This window comes from Manacus candei, unplaced genomic scaffold (genome assembly GCF_025592945.1).
Source record: "Manacus candei isolate 608988 ecotype Guabito, Panama unplaced genomic scaffold, ASM2559294v1 h1tg000069l, whole genome shotgun sequence".
Classification (NCBI taxonomy): Eukaryota; Metazoa; Chordata; class Aves; order Passeriformes; family Pipridae; genus Manacus; species Manacus candei.
The window spans coordinates 2,381,387-2,398,642 of NW_026138117.1; the positions used below are offsets into that span (position 1 = coordinate 2,381,387).

The 17,256-nt window shown below is 37.0% G+C and overlaps 1 protein-coding gene across 1 annotated transcript in view; it reads right to left on the reverse strand.

Moving 5' to 3' along the window:
* Window positions 1–17,256, reverse strand: part of GABRG3 (gamma-aminobutyric acid type A receptor subunit gamma3) — a 318,560-nt gene that overhangs the window by 258,368 nt on the left and 42,936 nt on the right. The gene's annotated exons all lie outside the window — the stretch shown is intronic.

Sequence of the window (17,256 nt, forward strand, 5' to 3'; positions counted from 1 at the left end):
AATGTGAAAACTAAATATGAAAGACAAAAGTGAAAAACTGAGCTGACCAAACAAGAGTGAGATAATCCAGTTTTACCCTTGAAATCAATAGAAAAGTCTACAGGCTGTATTTTTAGACAGCCTTTTACGCATTTGGCACTTCAGCCAAGAATTAGAGAAAATACAGGGAGTCAAGTAATAATGATCCAAGGTTTAACATGATTTATATTCTCTGAGCGTAAAAATACAGGAAACAGTTTAGTAACCCTCAGTGTCTTGCAAGGTTAGAAGTCTCAGTAATCAAAGAACACATCAGAAAAACAAACTCTTACTAACATGGAAACTAACAGTTCAATCAAACTTACACTGAATGTAACTAATATATTCATGGCTGGGCTTCGCGAACGAAGATTTAGGAAGGCTCTGTTCACGTTTGTTACAAGCATGCTGGTGGCTTATGAGGCCAACACGAGATAGACATATCCGACTGCAAAAGGCACAGCAGAAAGACCATTACAGTTCTTAGAGAATGGTACATAACACTGCCTTTACAGACTATGTAAAATAAGTGTGTTGTATAACACATACAGAGCATTAAATATCGTCACATTCAAAGTCCACTGGTGCTAAAAGAAAATAGCCTTGATTTAAGCCTAATTATTTTGGTTAGAAATTTTTGACACTGACATTCTGAACAAGGCACAAACAAGGCAGTATAAAGTATGATCTTGGATTATCTTCTCTTTGCTCTTAATTACTTCGTACTAATTTTATACAAAAAAAGGTCTAGAAGTTGCTATTAATGCTTCTTTTTTCTTTATGTTAGCAGTAAACCTTTTATTTCATATAGCATCAAGGTACAGTGACCTAAATTGCCTAATAGACATGCAGAGGCACCTATCACCAAAGGAAGAATGTTCCTGGCAAGCAGGGAACAACAGTACTCTTGGAAGATACAGGTGTCTGAGTGTCTTCTGATATCCCCAAAACTATAGTGACAAGTGTCCGCAAGGCCCTCATTTCACAAGATTTCCTCTCACCATCTTAATGCTCTGCTGCTACTTGCTCCTGGAGGAAGAAAATGGAGAAAGAGGAAGGAATACTTCTAGCCCTATGGACAACAAAGTGACAACATAAGAGATGGTGGGCATCATGGCAAAAAACTTGTCCCCTCACTCAAGCTCATCTACAGTGTTTTTCTGACAGAACCAAAAGATGGCATTGCCTAGAGTTTTCAGTATGTTTCCTAAAAGAGCTCTGAATTTGTATCAAACCTCAATAAGAGAAGTCTTCTCTGGCATGTTAGTTTACATGTCACTAAGAACAGTGTCTGTTAACAGGCATTTTCCAGTAATTTTATTCAGATTGCAATAACAACATATAGTGAGTATTGTCACATCCAAAATTCTCCCTTCATAGTGATATCATATGCACAGGAGAGAAGGAGAAGCAGAGTGGTACCTCTCTTGCTTGATAGTCCCAAATAATGACTGTCATAATAAGCAGAAAGAAAAATTAAACAAGCAACAACATTTGTATTCTTCATTTAGGCTTCATTCTCAACACCACCACACTTCTTGGAGTGTTCTGGGTGTTTCATCTCACTGTTGTTAAGTCCACAGGGAAAAAAAAAACAAACGAAAAAAACCCAACCAACCAACCCCATAATTATTTATTCTATTTAATCTAGTCCCTGGTGGTGAAAAAGTTATGCTATATAAATAAATAAATAAATCTAAATGCACTGATCACAGTCATGGCATAACATCCTGAAGGCTGTCTTCACCAATCCATGCCTTCAATGGATAACAGTACACTTACCACGCAAAAGGTTTGGTTCACACATCAAAAATTAAGGTAAAAAACCACACAGCTGGAACATTTGCTTGCAATATCCCTGGAAAAAAAGTGAGTATTTCTTTCTGTTGTAAAGGAAAAACATTATAGATGCACAAATATCCTGATTACAGAGAGCAATGGGAAAGAATGTAGAAGTAGCGCATGTCACTCAAGGCTCAGGAGTTCAAAGTTATGTTGTAAAATGCTTCTGTAGTTGGCAGCATTGTAACAGAAACAGAGCTGCCAGAGCTTAAACTAATATTTTCAAAAGTTCTTTAGGACAGGTCAATGAAAAATTAAAAAAGTGAGAAAACACACTTTTGTTCGTAGAGGATGCTATCCATCATTTGCACTGCAAAATTCTTAGGTAATCTCTTTAGAAAGAGCTAGACACAGCTGTGTTTACACTTTCAGATGCATACTTGTATTCATCTAAATATAAAAGTAGTAGGTAATTTTACACATTAATTGTGTTCTGTAGGAGTCTGCTGTCTCATGATACATTTTTATATCCTTGGTAGAAAGAAAACAATGAAGACATTAGTATAAAACATTGCTTATTATTCATAATACTATCTTCTCTGTATTCCTAGGTAACAAGTGCAAAAGTATCAGTGGCATCCCAGTGAAAAGAATTTCTAATGCATTCTAAGTCTAAACATTACCCTAGAGATATTTCCAAATGTCAGAGAGCAAACTACCTTTGATGTCAAGCCAAAGCATTTCAGTGTGGATGCATCACTTCAGGCTTCTATTAATAGAACAATCTATTTTAAGGAAGAAACACTACTCATATTTCACATGGTCTCCCTTGGAGTTTCAGGAATTCAGCTCGAATTTCTCATCATGTTTTCAATCCAGCTCTTCTAGATGTATAGTTTTCCAATAATCTATGTGGCCATTGAGTGTGCTCTTCTTTTCAATTAGATAAATTCATATAGATAAATTTACTGATGTTTTCATTCATAGTCTCTTATAGTACTTCAAATTGTTTGAGGTTAAACAAAATCCAATTAATTCAAACATGAAGTATTACTGTCCATCTTAAACCACAGCATTATTCTGGCTTACGGAAACAAGTCTGCATGAGTTAAAACGTTTACCAGGTGAGACTGAGAGATGGCAACATATTTAGTATCGTATCATCTTGAAAATCATACAAAGCTTTTCATATTGTATGCTTTAAAACATTTAGGCCATCTTCTCAAAGTGAAAGAGGCTCTTTTCAAAGAGATTACTGCGAATATTAAGTTATTAATTATAGCTGCAAGTTCTACAGGTAAAAATAACCCTCCCTGATTTCCACAGCATTCTGCTGCAATGGTAGTAGATAAGAATGAATTCCTTTCAGCTGCCTGAGAATTTTAGCACCTATATGCCTCTTAGTCAATTAAGAAAGAGGAAGGCTTGCATAAATGTTTCCTAGTAAATACTTAAAACAGGTGTCTAAAAGGGATACCTTGAGAGAAATTAATCTTTTCTCTCAGTTGGCTCTACATAGAATTTGTATTATTAGCATAGATCAGACATTCAGGCAGTTTATAAACGGCTTGGATCTGATGACAGGCATGCCACCCAAGCAGCTTCCTCTTCTATGATAATAGTAAAGCCTGCAGGTCTCCAAGATAATTAAACTGTGGAGCCATGTTAACGTAAATTAACACCACTAGCAGTTATCCAGAGGCACTCAATTAGCGTATAACAAGCAACATCTGGGACCGACAAGCATGATTATGGGCAGTTAGTTGACCAATACCTTTTGGATGTAGGACACTGTACTCTCATGTGGACTATAAAGTTTGAATTTCTGAAAACCTGATTAAACCAGATTTGCAAACTTATATATTCATCTCAGATTTGTAGTGCTGGTATACCTTTTGTCCCATGGACCCTTCACTCTTTTCATTTCCTTAGGTTAAATTGCCTAGAGCAATGTCAGATCTGTGTACTTTCATCACGACTGATTCTGGAGACATGGTGGTTGTAATGCAGAAGTCACGACACCAGCACAGCCCTACCATGAGATAATTTTTCCGGATCCTTCATGTCACAATAGTGCAGGTTATTTTATTACTCTTGTGTATTACTTCACTTGATTAGTTAGTTAGCTTATTAACAGGCTTTTGAAAAAGGTATTTAAAGAACTGTTTTGCTATGACTTCTTGTTTTAGGCACATGTATCCATTCTAGGAACTCTTTGTTATTCATTTGATCCATTTTACCTTTAAATATTTATGTACACACCTGTACTGAAAGCTACTCAATTTTGCATTGATGGATTTATTCTACCAGGACTCTAAACATAAGGAGGAGAGCCAAGAATTAAAGGAGCTTAATGTTGATGGTCTTTCTAATTGCACTAAACTCAAACTTAGATAACCTTTGGAAAACCCTGTTTGTTGTCTTTATTTCAAGCATCAACTCAAGTCATAAACCACAAATATTGTGAGCATGTAGAAAGCAGATTAGCTTTTTTCCCCAAGGTTTTTCTTGTGAAAAAGCTAGAATTACATACATATACCTAGTTTTCCTAGTTTCTTTGTCTCCAGTGATAAAGCTCTGTTTCTTTGGTAGAATTAATATAACCAGCAATTCCTCCAGTGGGAAGGGGCAGCAGGAGGAAAGAATCCAACCCCCCACCCTGCCCCTGAAATCTTACCTTCATTAGTCTGAAAAGTACCTTGCAATCTAAAAAACTACAATACTGCATAAAACATTAAGCTATTAGACAGAAATAAAGTTTTTTGTTCATCTGTAGTTCAGACCATGGCGTATTAAACAGAGTAGTGTGCAAAATGTCTCTTTTTATTGCCATATAAAGTTACCATGCCTTCTCTTGCAATGCAATTAGAATTAGCTAACTGTAGTACACATGCAATGAATGCTAAATGCTTTGCTACCCTTCCCTCTGGAAACTAGCTGATCATTATGAGGTTTCACTGCTAGACCAAGTAGCATGCATAACAACACTCTGTGGTGCTGGTCACTTGTCATCCAGACTGCACACCTCACCAGAGCAGACTATTACTCCATTATTATCTTTCCAATTAAATAAAAGAGAAAGGAAAGGTGGCTTATGGAAGCACCATGCACCGGGGTTTTGCTTCACTATAATATTAAGATCATACTAGTGCTGTACCCACACTTGGCAACCTCACAAACATTTCTATATCTACTAGTTTCTACTAGTTTAACAAATTGTCTCCTGAAAAAGCCACTGACCCAATGTCTCAAGCCAGGACAGTTCACTACATGACTAAGATGCCCAGCAGAAAAGCCAGCATAAGGAGTAGTACCTGCTACACAGTTTCTTTAAATTCACGTAACTATATATTGATAGAAGTCTATCCAATTTTATTTGATCTATTATGTATTCTACTACAAAAAAGACTTCCTTATATGGGAAGCAAATCCAGAGCCATTGGTACATGGAGAGTCTTCTACAGTTAACAAGAACATCCAACACAGTGTGAGGTTTTCTGACTAGTTTTGATTCTCTACTATAACACCTTCTAGCAAAAAATGTTATGAAGCCAGAAAAATCTCACCGGTATCTCTGAGGGGATTTTGACAACAGTGAGGGCAACAGATCTATAGATGGAGGGTCTAGCATTGATCTATGGATCCTCTGGCTACCCACTACACATAGTCAGATAAGCACTGCTTCGGGAACCTTAATAAAAAGGCACCAGCATTATCTGCAGTGTCAGAGTAATGTCAGCGTGTTAGTTCAGGAACTGGCAAGGTGGGCTTCAGAATATTTGAGAGCTCACAAGAACAGGCTGAAAGGTAAATTTGGCAAAGACTCAAGAGAGAAAAGCAGAAGAAGGAAGAAAACGGAGGAAAAAAATACTTATAATATTGTGTTTTGGGGTGAGGGAAGGATGAGGGGTTGAAGCTTTTGGGGAAGAATTCAATTGTGTCTTTACCTTGCTTGGTTTTACCAGAGAAACAGTTGCACAATTTTATCTCTATTTAAAACAAATGCAGTTTTCACCATGAAACCAGAAGCAGTTGTTGCTGACTAGGAATTATTTCAGACTTAACACCTTTCCTCTGCCATCTCTGGATTCCATTTGTTTGTGAGCTGCTTACTGTAGCTGTTATATTACTGGATTTTGCTGCTCACTGATCACTAAGTTAGCATGAAGAACCCAAGAGGTCAACAAATTGTCATAACTTGCACTCCTCAAAGTGCCCTCTGATCTCTTCGAGACCTTTAAAATCCTAAAAAGTGCTCTGCAAAGAAAAAGCACTCCCATTACTGCTTAATTTATATAAACCAAATTATTTGACCAAGATCTTAGGAAAGAGGACAAGCACGATGTGCCAGAGCATAATCTCTGTCACTTATTTGTAAAACTTAAAGCTAATTCTGAGCCTCTGGTGCATTTATATAGCCTGTTTATGTCCTACGAACACCTGCAGAGTACTAGACTAATGAAAAGTGTTTAAATTAAAAGAACTAGAGTTGTTTCCCTTCAATATCCCTTTGTTGCTTCTATGTTCCTGTCTTCAGCTCAACTCAGACCTTTTCCTATTCAGCTAGATCCTGAATCATGGATTCAGTTTTTGCTTTGATGAGACTCTCATCTTGCTCAGCAGGACTTGCTAAGTAATGGCCCTGACTTTGGTGCAGTCTCTGTGGAATATCAAGCTTGCTTGTGGAGGATGAAGACCCTATCACAATCCCTTTGGGAAGCCGATTATACCATACTGCGTTCACAAAATCTGCAATATTTCAAAGAAGTGTTAGAAAGTTGAGAGCAGTAAGAGAAAAAACATTTGAATCAACACCTTTTTATCCACCTGAAGTTACAGTAAGTATATAGTTTTGTTGAAATCTTACAGTGGGTTTGATATTTTGGCTTGACAAAAAACCCCAAAAGATAACATTTGGACTTCCCCTTAACTTCATGTCTCTTAGGGCATTTCTGGCCCACCCAGTTAATTATTCAAGTTGCTATGACTAAGCTGACAATGGTCTCCTGAACCAGGTGCATGTACAGGTGCACATCCAGGTTCTTTTCTTCTCATTCCATATTAAGGCAGGACTCAAGTGCAAACTAGTTCTCAGCCCCTGGGTCTTGGCTTCTGCAGGAAGGATCCAAAATAATTGAACTGGAGAGGAGCCACACAAAGATCTGAAAAAAACCCTTGATTTGGACAATCAAGGTATTTCTACCACTCCTCCTAGGTAGAGACAATATTCAGCTGTGGAAGGCACTAGGTCTTCAGAGAAGGGTATAAAATAATCTCTTCTAAACAATCATATGCCTGGCAGATTTCTCCTCTACTAGAGACACATGCACTGAGATACATACACACACAGAGAGCCTTCAAATGTGAACCTGAGAACAAAAAGGTATCTAGTCTTACATTTCCTTTGGTTAGACCCAACTAAGTTGAAGAAGACTCACTTTGATAGGCTTCTCTGATACGTTTTCAGGGCACAAACACCTTCTCTTGTTCCTTGATGGGAATGAGCCTGTTCAAACATGAGGGCTTTAGACCACCAGGACAACAACTAGTTCTCCACTTTCCTTAGTAATCTCTCTCTTTACATATTGGCCAGTAGTTTAGACTTTCCCCTCCATCCTCACTCTAGGTTCACAATTCACTCTTTGGGGATGTACAATTACTAAAAGGAGTTACACTCCCAGAACTAAAAGAATTCTTAAAAAGGAGCACAGAAAAATATGGGCTCGAAAGGTGCAACTAGTCTCATCATAAATTACCAATGTTTGATCAAATGATGCCTAATCCCAGAAATACTTATTTCTCTACTGTTTAATACTGTTATAATTCAGAGATAGCTGCCAGAACTGAAATAAGATAAAATGTAACTGAAATTTTCCATACACTTTGCTCCTCAGTTTTATTGCTGTAGCTAAAAGGGAACTCTAGGCAAAGTGAAAACATACATAATTTTCCAAACAATTCTTGAGCACTGGGTCTTCAGAGATCCTCCAAGACATCTGTTGTTCATATTTTTTCCTCTCCAGAGAGGCATCTAGCTGTTATTTCTATAAATTAGGCCATTTCTTGTTTAGTTAATTCCCTTCCTCCTTACTTAGTCAGCCTGATAATTTGGATTTTTCTTTTACATTACATGCTCCTCTCTCCTGTCCTAATCCCATGAGCAGCAGTTCCTTCATCATTTGACAACTTTTGTATCTAGAACACTGTCTTTTCTTTTCAATTCCATTATTATCAGCTTCAACCTTATGTAGACAAGAAAAACACCAGTACCCCTTCCCTCTTCTCCCTTCCATGTCTACTCTGTTTTCATGTGAACAGGAGGTCCCCCTGTTAAAAGACTTCCATTAGGAACAGAGTTTCAATTTCAAGCAAGTGATCAATATACTTTTTGCCTTCAGTTGTTCAATAACGTAAACAGATGAGTCCTGACTGATGCTATGAAGTATGTCACACAGATGAACTCCTGTATCATCCATGGAACACTGTGGAATATATTACACATTTTTTCTCCCCAAGTGTTAACAGATGGTCAACGTGAAGACTGCCATTAAAGGATTCAAGTCTACAACCACCTGATCACCTTACTCTTTAGCATTATATTCAGACATAATCATGATGAGAAAGCTGAAGTTAGTTTATTCCTTGGAAAAGGATAATTTGATGAATACTTTACATCACCTGAAGAAGATTTCTAAACAAAAGAAGCAAGTTCTTGACTACAACACTTCCACCCACACAGCAGTGTGTTCTGCTGCACAGGATCAAAGCAGGAGCTGAAACAATAAAACACCCACTCCACAGTTCCGTCTCACTCTTTCCAGCTCAGAGGAGTCCCTAGGAAAAAAATGAATGTGGGGCAAACTACTAGTCCAATTTTGATTACAAGTTTTATTCAACACTGAATGCTACAGCAAAGATGTAATAAATCATCTGAAAGGAATGAAGTTCCCACCATGCTGAAGTATATTAAGTTAGATGTGATTCTGACAAATGTTTGACAGTGCATATCAACTTATTCCAATATTAGATTCTCCAACCTGTTATATTTCCTTAGGTCTAGTTTCTCAGAAGCGAACTGTTGTAGAATACAAGGTTCTTATCATTCTGAAGCAGAGTATATATCTGCAATTTTAATTAAAAAAAACCCCAAGCAACAAGATACTAGGGATTACTGCAGCTGAGCACCTACTGTAAAACCAGAAATAAACTCCAGTTTTAGGTTAGTTCTGCTGTTGGAGGTAAACCCAAACATCAGGATGGTTCTTGAAATAGCTAGAATCCTTTAGATCTCATTCCATGTTCAAGCACAGAATAAGGAAATGCATTTCTTGGTTAATTCTTCTAGTCCATACCACTGGTGTCCTCAGGATGAAGGCTTTATGTCCTGCTGCACAGTATGCAGCTCCTACTGTGTCATACCACAACATAAAATCATTCAGTTTTCACACACAAACAGAAAACATAATACAGATTCCCATTTCTCAACAAACTATGTAAATTATCAAAATAAAATTTATCACTAAGAAAAGGATACACTGAAAAAATAATCCAAATCAAAGCAAGATTTAACAAATATATCCAGAAAACAAACACCACTCCTTCAGCTACTTATCCAATCTTCGTGTATTTTTGTACTTTGAACATTAATCAATGACTTACAACCAAATGTTATATTTTAGATATAATTTGGTTCTCTTTATCACTGTTAAGCTAACAGATGGAGGAGAAAAAAAGAAAAAGGAATTATTAGGCTAACATTAGAGTACTTATGGATATGGAACACTAAAACAGTTCCTCTGTGAAAACATATATACTTCATGACCTGCAAATACTGTTGGTCTTGTTCTTCCACTAGTGACAGATTACAATGATTTCCTTCCCAATCTGACTTGCTCTGAATAGACTCACCATAATTGTACCCATCCTACATCTTCTATATCAAATGCCTTCTTACTTAAAAGAAAACACATGGTACCTACTAGACAATGATGTAAAAAACTAAAACAGATAACTGCTCTAGCCTGAACATATAATACATAACATGCTGTAAAGTGTTTTATGCTGAAAATCTTTGCACAGACAAAAAACACCATCAAAACTCTTCCAGATCACCATTCATCCAAATAAGGATGATAAATAGATATTACTGAAAAATACTGATAGCAGGCTCAAACTTCTTTCCAGGAGAGATAATACACTATATTTTATAGAATGAGAGTAAATGAAGATTTAAGGAGATAGCAAAGCATTTTACTAGGTTAACTGCACAGTTTATTAGAGACCTTTATTCTCTCATATCCCAGTTTGCTGTTTTCCAAGACACTGACAAAGTAGCAAGACAGACTCATGGCTCAGCTCCAACAGCAAGATCAATCAAACTCTGTTCAGAAAGAATCTGGGAGTATGACCCTAGCACATACATTAGAATTCCTTTTAATATATCTTCCTTGGGGTTGGGAATGGCAAGGCAGAAAAGAAATCTATTCCTGTCTCAAATATAGCTTTTCTAATTTATTAGCTAGATGTGGTTTTCAACAGCAGGTTAAATTTTGCATTAGCATTTGTTTCAGATTGTCAGTTCAGGAAACATTTTAAAAGAAGTATTAACTATTCAGGTTATTTCTAAGTGAAAGAGTGCTTTCACATAGCTTTTGTCATGAAGGAAAAAAAAAACCCGAAGTGATATTTTGTAAGCCCACAAGCTGCGGGAAACCATTTCTTAATATATGCTATTCCCCAAGGAATTCAGGGGCTGGGGAAGAAAAGTAGAGAATCTGAAATAGTTTAGGTCTTTTGCCTGAAGAGAGTTCCTGAGCAGGGAGGTCACTAACTACTTTTTACTGAATGTTTAAAAAGACACGTTAGATTCTACTCTGTTGGTGATATTATTATACACGATGGGATTTCCCATCTCGGCACACAGTATATTATTACTATTTATATAGTCATATTCTAACACAACTGAATAATACATATTCATATTCTGACAGAATATGCTTGAAATTACAACAGTTTATGCATAGCCTGCAAATTCTGGCAATATGAAGAAGAACGCATTCTGGCAAGAAAGAGTTCTCTTCCAGTTTCATTTTTATTAGCAAATCGTAAAACATCCTGCTCATTAAAATCTGAAGAACTTCCACTGGGAGTGCACTTTTCTGAAAGTATTTTCCTACAGCTGGTGGCAAGACAGATCTGCTGGCTAACCAAAGCACTAATAGGACATTATGAAACCCACAATACAGCATGAAGACAGTTGCATAATCAGAGCAACAACCACCAGCTCTGCTAAAAAAATGGTAAGGGCTTAAGCACAACTGAGCAGCCGGTAACAAACAAAAAAAGCCATTATTGTCAGTCTGAGGTCCTGAATTAGACTTTTATACACTATATTATTGCTTTCATTGCAAGGAGGCTAAGAATAGACCCATGACAAAGGCAGCAGTATACAAAATGAGACCATAAATCACAGGTATAACAAATGCCGTCATTAACTGCAACACAAACTCCTGTGTGGATTACCATGTCTTAGTTCCCAGTGTTGCTCCAGATCTTCTCAAACCCAGGCAGCCATATGATAGATGTCTAGTTTAAGGGGTCTGTGGTACCTCTATCTCAGGGCCACAAGTGCACTGATAGACCTAACTTGCCCTCATCAGCCTCACCTGGGACTCCCTATCTACAACCTCTTCCCAAGGGCCTGATTTCAGCCCATGGCCATCTGTTCCCTGCACCAGCAACCTTGTAGGAGTGCCAGTCTCCAGCTGTATTGTAGTGGTGCTTCTGCCTTGCCATGGATCTCATGGATCCTGATCTGACCTGTCACCACGGAAATTTCAGGCAATCCCCCAGTTTCAAGTTTGCCTGTTACCTCAGACCAGTCCAGCTACTTCAGCCATGCCGATGATCCAGAGTTAAGGCTGATGCTTAGAGGGATAGTTTGAAAGATTGTTGCAGGCCCTCTCCAGGTGGGACCTTCATACAGTTCCCTCAGGCAGCTCCTGCTGTACCTACCCTCAGCAATTTGGATATGTCAATTAATATCCTAGATGGAGAATCTGGCCTTTTCCTCCAAAGACTTCTCTAAGTTGTTTGTGCTGAAAGACAGATTACATTGTAAATCAGCAAGACATTCATAAATAGTCATTAGAAAGAGGGGTTTTATGCAGTTAAGATAATCAATAGCAATGAATTATGCCTGTGCTGCATGATCACCAAGGGCCACAGCTGGAGCTGTGTCATCACATCCAGATGAAGGTGCTACTACAAGGACCTGCAGTGGAGCCTCCCATTACCACCTAGCCAGCAAACAGCTGTTCAGTAGATTTGACTCCACAGGAGAGCATTACTCTATATTAAGATCCCAGTAAATAAGTTGGTCTTTCTAAATAACACTGTCTATGACTCTCTGTACCAACTACATGAAGAAGGTAAATATTTTGATCTAGTATCACACATTGGAGCAACACTGATTTGCATAGGTGTAGCAGCATTTCCATATGTTCACTAGTTTGCTTTACTGGCCTATCCAGTACTTTGGCTATTTCAGTTAGTTCAGACAAAAAGTGTGAAAGTAGATATAAATTAAAGTTTCTGTCCTGTTACCAAGGCATGGGACACCAGAAACATGCAGTGTTACCCTGCCACTCCTATTTGCAGCAAAATTTCACGCAGCTCTGTCACGTTGGTACCTAGCTCCACACATAAAAAAATCCCTTACACTTAGGTGTAAATTCTCCACAATTTCAACCTAAAACAGCACTGGAAAATTCAAAGTTCTGCATATAATCTGTCAGTTAAATCCCATTGCTCACACTTAATAGTAACATGTAATGCATAGTTTTTAAGTCTTATATTTTTATGTCAAAGGACCACTAATGGCCTCTGATGGGGGGAAACAAACTGGCATTTTTACATTACATTGAAATTGTAAACATTAAAAATCCTTACAAATCAGCATTAAATCGAAAATTTTGTATATATATATATATCACAATAATAGATAATGAATAAAGTCCCAAAAGAAGTACTAAAGAAAATCACATTATCTTTAACCTTACTGAAGGCATATGAACATTCCTAAGAATCTGCCAAGTCTCTAATAAAATGTAGATTTTCTTGGAAGCCGATTAAAGATTCTGTTCAAAGTACTTCTATGAGCAGATGACTGTAGACTCCTTTAATAAACCAGATAGGCTGAGGGATTAAAAACTAATGCCATATTTTTCAACTGGAAACAACCTGAAGTTAAAAGAAGACCCTTTTTACATCATACTGAACATTATTACATTGTAAATCTAGAAATAAATAATTGAGCTGTACAAGCAAGGACTTGGGAACAGAAAATTGATTGAATGCATTATTGTAAGTAATTTGGGGAATCTGTGGTTGGTTTTGTCATCTGGAATGATGGAATTGCGTAATCAAATTCAGCACTTTGTTGTGGCTTGTGACAAGAACATATAATCTCTTAACAAGCTCCCTCTTGAAACCCATTTATCTCTCCTTGGATTGTTTTCACTGTTCTAACAGTTAGAAATATTATTTTCAGCCAACAATGAACTTCTGTGTATAAGGTTTGTATTAACCTTGTCCTTTGAACTTCTTCATTCCTGCTTTTTAGCCTCATAAGAGTATACATAATCAGCAATCAAACATCATTTTACTGAACAAGTCAAACATTTGCATTGTTCAGCTGTGCTGTTCTGGTGAAGTTGCAATACCTTCAGAATATAAATCTCCAAATCACCTTCCCTGCATCTTCAAACAAGGTGGCATAGCCATATATCAGCTCACTTCCTCTCCCAGTTCTGTCAACATTATATTAAAGCATTCTTCTGCTGCAAGGTTTTTGACAGAAATGGGTTAGATAACACATAAGCATCATACACACAGATCTGAATCCATCTCAACTGCAGCCAAAATGGCTGGTATAACAATAGCTTTTGGTTTCTTTGATTTTTTTCCTAGAAAGTAAAATCTCTACCATTTCTATGCCCTTTTAGTAACTCTTCTTTGCATCTCTTCCATCTCCAAGTACAGTATCACTAGCCCTACCTGCTGGTGGCAAATTTGCAATTTTATGCAAGGAGTGTCTAATCCCTTGACCTGTCTGTATGCTTATACTTCACAGTTGTTAACTTCTATTTTCTTTCATTTCTCTTAGCTATTCTTCCACAGGACAACCTTTAAATTGAATTGAGCAGTTATTCAGTACTGAGATCATATCACATTGCCGGTGAACAACAGCCCTAGTTGCCATATTCTATTTGTACTTCACAGTTAAAGTACAAATTTTAATGTTCTTTGGAAAATGTTTTACCTTTTGAGTTACTTTAATCTCAGACTTTTTTGATAAATGGGCTGAGTTTTCAGTAATCCACTTTTTGTTCTTACCTGCTCTTTGCTGACCCTTGGTTCCATTTCCCCCAGTTCTGCAGCCCTCTCCTCATTATCCCTTCCACCTCCATCCCACTCCTTCTTCTGCTTGGGATGAAAGTCAGTTTTAGAACTTTGAAGTACATGCCTCTCAGACATCAAATTTCTTGAGCTGTGCAATCAGCATGACCTCATTAAATAATTCCCTTAAATTTCTTAAAAATTTGTTTTTAAAATAAATCAGCTAAAGTGAAAGTTAAGTTGAACTGTATGTGCAAAACCTTAATTTAATAGGCTTTTTTAAAATTATTTTTTCACTACTTAAAAAACTAAACATTACAGTTTTTTGGCACAGTAATTATTTATTAAAAATGTCAAACTGCTGTCCTATCCAGGAATAACTGAACTTCATGCTGACCTTAACACATTAGCTGAGAAAATTACAAGCCCAAAAGTGACCAGACTTTTTCAGTAAAAAAAGTAAAATTCTTTTAAGCTAAGAACCTTATTATGCAGTAGGGACAGCAAGAGTAAAAAGTTATATCAGATATGACATGCTATACTTATAAAAAGGTGTTGCAAAAAACCTTAGATAGAATGAAACTAAGAGTCTAAAAAAGAAAGTAAATCTTTAAAACTAAAAGTAATTTAGATTATTATACAGGCAGAAATCTTACCTAATTTATCTCAATTGGCAAATGAGTTTCAAGAAGGAAATATTATGACTGCACCATCTTTTCTTTATATAAAGTAAAATAATATTAAACAATAATTCATTACTCAGGTTGTTTCCTTATGCAATTGACTATTTTATTTTATACTGAATATATAGTTCTCAATAAGGTTTTCATTCCCACATTAGCAGAAAAATTTCTCACAGCATCTTTCTGAAAATCTCTCCTCATAATAAAACATGGTCCTAAAAATATATAGGATGTCCTAGATTTTTCTATGTAGAAATTTCCTTTAAAAACAAAAACAAACAAACAAAACAAAAAAAAAAAAAATCAAAACCTTAAAATCCAACTCTACACAAAAATCAGAGGGAATTCAAAACAAGTCTGTTCCATGAATTCATTAAGGAACTACCCCAACCAACAACCAGCACTTACATTAGAGACAATTTTTATCTCTCACTCCTATAAAATGTCTTGTTTTCACAAGCTTGGAATTATCAGATGCCATTTGGAAGACACCAGTGCCAGTCAGCATGACTCTCACTAAAAGGTGGGAGATTTCATCATAAATGTCCTGGAATAACTAGTGAAAAGAGCATCTTTGAATCATGCAGCCCATTGACAGCTTTAGGACTGAAAGGTTCCACATATCACTCAAGTCTTCATTTCAAAGAACATTTTTCTCAGTAAACTGTCCCCAGGTCCATGACAGTTTTAATTGTTGTTGCAGAAGGGAAAATCATGACATATTTTCTTTTGCCTTTATTGCTTGCATCAGTTTCTGTTTTGACAGCTCCTCCTCCTCTGTTTGCAGTATATCAATCTTTCTCTATTCTCAGTTTCTTCTTCAACTTTGTCATCATGGCCATGTATTTCCACTCACTACACTCCCAGTCCAAAAATCTGTATCTTAAGATCTCTTCTATTTGAGACAGCTATAAATATTTGAGAGGTACACAATACTTCACTCCATTTTCATTCTGCCCTAAAAACCATAGCAATATTTCAATTGCATTTTAGGCCTTCATCCTCTCTTTTTGGGGGGTGGGGATATGGAAAGCTTGGTGAAAAAAAATAAAGCTTTCATCAGGTATAAGAACAAGTATGTCCCACAGTCTTGGCATCCAAAAATTCAAGACAACCTTCTTCAAACAAAGCATCCAAAATAAATTCCTTCGTCTGTTGCCTTCTCTCATTTCGGCTTCTAAGTTTAAGACAATTTTTTTCCTGTTAACAAAAGTAACTTAGCACTACAATATTCCAAGGAATCTTATACAGATTCCTGCAAGCATGCTGAGGATCAAAATGCCCAAAAATGATTTTGGATCAGGATATACAGGATCCCATTAGGATACTATTTATCAGGATTAGATATTGAAAACTCATTCTGCTAATACCACTCATAATAATTTAGGTAGAATAAAGGTTTGGTAGCCAATGGATCAATTTGTTTAACTGCCAAAGTACACAATATCCTAATCTGTTAGCATGCAGAGTATTAGAATACCCATAAATATTCTAGTTTTCTACAGAAAATCATTTCTACAACACTGCCTCTGGATTTTCCAGACAGAAATATGGGAAAAAGTGTCGCTGTTAAAGTCGGGGACGGCCAGAGCAACATAGAATCTTCTTTCAAAGCAGGGACAGGATTACAACAAGGTTGTTATCACTTTATTGCAACAGGTTGCAAACGTTTATATTTTTCACGCATCACATATGTTAACATTCTATTGGTGCCTTTATACATCAGGCCATATACATTGGTACACACGGATCAGGCCATCAGGCCATCCACATGTCAACTTGTTATTGGTACTTTCATGTATACACACACCAGGATTGGTTGCAAAATAGTAAACACAGTTTTTGTCAAGTCATCCTGACTTGTGAAAAGTACCAGAAGTCCATTTCTGTCTTCCATCTTCTTCCTTTCTGAAAGTTGCCCACATTCCTCTGCATGCTGTGTTCTCCTCCTTTCAGGGGTATACTGTAATCCAGTTTATGTCCACTGCTTTGTCGATAAATACCAGGCTGCTGACAGACTTGCTGTCAACCCCGACAATTAAAAAGCAATTAACATGTAGATTATAATGTCCTTGGGATAGCCCCATTGCCTGCACAGTACCAGGCACTAGTGTCTTAGGATTCTTTTCAAGGATGTGCTACTTTGGACATTTGTGTAAATTTACAGATGTAGTGGGTTGACCCTGGCTGTATGCCAGATTCCCACCAAACAACTTTGTCACAACTGCACTCTGTTGTCTCTGCTCATCCGTAAGGAAAGGTAAGAAAAAGTCAAGACGAGAGAAGAGCAACGAATTGACCACAATTGTGTGATGAGCCTGGAATACAATCAAAATGGTCCAAGTCCCTTCCCAATGCTCTCTTCCCAACTTCA